The sequence below is a fragment of the Rana temporaria genome, chromosome 1 (genome assembly GCF_905171775.1).
Source record: "Rana temporaria chromosome 1, aRanTem1.1, whole genome shotgun sequence".
Taxonomy (NCBI): domain Eukaryota; kingdom Metazoa; phylum Chordata; class Amphibia; order Anura; family Ranidae; genus Rana; species Rana temporaria.
The window spans coordinates 417,896,381-417,900,478 of NC_053489.1; positions in this window are offsets into that span (position 1 = coordinate 417,896,381).

The following is a 4,098-nucleotide window of genomic DNA, read 5'->3' on the forward strand; positions in this document are numbered from 1 at the left end:
ATGGGCGATACCAGTTTAAACCCTTATCTTTGCAGTTGTCAGCATTGTGGTTAGACACCTAGACTCTATGTAAATTCATCTGGTTATTATGATGTCTGGAATTCAATTCATTTAAACTTGTTTATCCTTAATCATTATTGATCATTAACCATTCATTCCATATTTAATTACTATTAATTGTTTAATTTAATTTAAACTCAATTTGTGTATTCATCTATATGCACGAGAGTTACCTTAAGGTATGTTGACCCGAATGGAATGGCTGGGCTCCTCTCGTGTTAATATGTAGATGTATAGAACATAATCTAATATAGTAATTTTTATATTTATTTTGATATGAATCAAATATTTTAGTTAATAATTCTTCAATATATGTATGTCAGATCATAGTTATAGTGCTAATTTTAATTTTTAATGATGTAAGTACTCTATTTATCTAATGAATGTATGACCATTATTGAGATGTGTGTCAAAACTGAGGATTGGTGGTCACGGGGATTCTCGAGAGACTGTCCCCTTTTTAGATCATTATTTACCCCCAGTTTTTGATAAGTGCTTTTATGCCCACACAATTTCATTTTTTAATCTATATTTGTACTACTATCAACCTGTCAGTTTGGTTTTTTTCTTTAAAAGTAGACCGTTGTGTGACATGTCAGTGTATCCGTTATACACTGCATTTCTGTCTGGGTTAACGCTGCGAATATTGTCTATTGGCCACGGGGTACACGTGACCAGTTGGCCGCGTCCCCCGTTGTTAGGACAACGCGGCACCCTGACGATAGCCTACGCTCATTGGTCATCCTGCGGTAAACCGATTGGATACAAGAGAAGCGCAGCATGATTGGCTGCGCTCCTCGTTGCTGTAGTGATGAGTGAGACGCTATACACAGCTCCCGCCCATAGACAACGGCGATGATCTCACCCCATTGGACACTGAAGTACACGTGACCGGGTGACGTTCTCGCTGTCTCAGATGGTGCGATATACACACGCAAGAGGCGGGGTGTCAATCGTCACTGTCTGATCCTATTCGCTGGTAGCATCCCTGAATATATATAAAAGAGGGGAAGGGGTGATTCGGCCATACCCATGAATAAGACAGGAAGTCGAAACATGTCGGGGCGTGGCCTAATCCATGTTTAAAAAGTTCCAAGTTACATCTAAAGACTGCTAGCAGCCATCTCGTAGCTGTTTGGAATTACCAAAGATAAGAGTTATCGTTTGAAGTGGTGTGCTGTGCCAAGGATTGCGGTGAGATTATCCAGTTGACCGAGGGTCCGCCGTGACCACTGTTATCCGCAGTTGAGGATTTTGAAGTGTGCAGCGATCTGTTCACACACAAAGTTTTACATTTGAGTTTGTTTGTGAGTGCAACTTTTGGAGGTTCATTTGAGTGTTTTTATTAAACTGGTCTTACGTTTTTACACTACAGGCATACCCCGGTTTTAAGTACACAATTGGGTTTATTTACTAAAGCTGAAAAGCAAAAAATCAGGCTCACTTCTGCATAAAAACCAATGAGCTTCCAGGTTTTATTACCAGTCTTAATTGAACAAGCTGGGGATAGAAGCTCATTGGTTTCTATGCAGAAGTGAGCCTGATTTTGCACTTTCCAGCTTTAGTAAATAAACCCAATTGTGTACTTAAAACCGGGGTATGCCTGTATTGTGCACCTTTCTTTTTTTGCATTGCTACTTGGAACATCCTTGCATTTAATACTGGAATTCATTTACTGGTGACACCGTGGAGATACTCTTATTACAAGCTCGTTAGCCAAACACGAGAGTGGGAGGCATAGTATTGTGGTGAGTGTCCACTGTGAGGGGGGATTGGAGCACTGAACACTGAGGTGTGGTGGAAGTCCTGGAAAAGTGGATTAATCACATTGAAGTTACATGAACTTTTCTCTTAATACTTCACGTCTTTTATGTTACATCACGGACCTTTTTTTCACTTATTATTATTATATAATAATTTTTTTGCATGTTTACAGTGTATGAGTTTAATCACTTATAATTGTGTTATCACATTGTACACTTGTATATATTTAGATTTGAATATTTATTTATTCTCATAGCGCTGTGGTTTTATATTGGCACTTGATGTATACTATATATTCCTTTATTTTTCACATAATATTTATTTAAACAGCAGCTAGGCGCTTTAACTTCTTTTCCATACTGGCGCAGTAGTGGGTTATCAGTCGGGCGCAATTGTGATATCCCAATTATTACATTTCTATATTTTTTAACTACTAGCAGCCATGGAATCCATCAATTATTTGATGAATAGGCAATTGAGTGCTGACACGATTTTCTCCACTAGTCATGAAATGACAGATTGTGAGGAAGATTATCCAGGGATTTTAAAATCCTTGGAGATTCTATTAGAGAAACAAATAAAAGCCTGGTGGGATGTGTTTACGTTCGAGCACTATAATAAGGAGGGTCTGATTTTTAGGAGTTTAAGGTGGGAGGTGACTCCCCAGGATGGTCTCCATGAGACTAAATATATGGATGAATGGAAAAAATTCTTTGATAAAGTGGGGATGGATTTACAGATATTGGTTCTGAAAAGGAAACAAATTAAGTTGAGTATGATTAATGATAAAATCAAAATCATACAAGACAAATTAGTACCAATTAATGACTCTGCCATGATTAAAGAATTTAATACGAACATGAAGAAAAAACTGGAGAAGGTTGATAGGGAAACACAGAAGAGAAAGGTTAAGAAATATAACCGAGACTCCGAAGATTTCAAGAATGATAAGATATATGCATGGCAAACTGCTGCCGGAACTGACAACGCGAACGAGGGAGTTAAACCTGTACAAAAAACGAATCCCGCGAGTCAGAAAAAGGATTCGATTAAACAAACTACCGGGAAAGCCATATTGAGGAAAAGTGAACATCTATTGCCAAATCAGAGACGGAACTCTGACTCACAGGCTTCTGGAAGTGGACAGTATGGTCCACAATTTGAATCACCTGCAGCACCTAGACGAGAGAGAGATGATTACCAATATGGCCAAAATCATCAATCACCTCGCCCTTATTACACACAGGGTGAACATAACCATTGTCAGTATTACCCTCAACAAGAATATCAACAGTGGTATGCACACCCAGCACCTAATCATTATTATCATCAACCACAGCCTTTTTTAGGGCAGAGGGGGAGAGGAACAACCCCGAGGAGACCCCCTCACACTACTCACAACAGGGGGGTGGACAGGAATGGACAACCACATCCTCACTCCAAGAATGGGGACTACCCCCAAAGAGAAGAAGGGGCTGTAGGGCCGGACGGAGAAAGCAATCCAAAGAAAAGACCGAGGAAAACCTAAATACAGGGATCTTTAATTTAAGTAAAGTAGTGTTGAATCCGAAAGAGCTGAACATACTAAACACTGGCCTAAAATGTGCACCAAGGAAAGTCATGAACAAGTTTAATTTGTACATCGACACTCATAAATTTATAAGGACTCTTAATATGAAAAAATATTTTCTGAGTCACCCGGCAGAATCATCTTTAAAGAGTAATGCTGCACCTGTGCACATAGATAGTGGCCTGAAGAATAGATCCCTATTTAATCCCCAAAACCCAAATAATCATTACATCGAGGTCTTTAAGCAGTTAGTGCTGAAGGACATTGATGAACTTCCCCAAAAGAAGAAGGTGAACCCAGATTTTATAAAGGAAGGAATAAAAAGCCTTGAAAATAATAAAGAGATTATCATCCGCCCTGCGGACAAGGGGGGCGGGGTGGTCGTTATGGATAAGGAGTTTTATCTGAACCAACTGACCACACTGTTGAGCGACCCTACCACCTACAGGAGATTGGGCTCAGACCCCACTGAGGATTATAAATCTCAACTAGATGCTCTGGTTTGTTGGGGACACCGGACCAAGGCCCTCAATGCTAAAGAAAAAGCCTATCTGGCCCCCTCTGTGTGTAGGACTCCTGTGATATACACGCTTCCGAAGATTCATAAGCACCCAACAGTCCCACCGGCCCGGCCCATTGTAAATGGGATTGGATCAGTGACTGCTAGGTTGGGAGAGTACTTAGACAAGTTCCTTCAGCCCAGT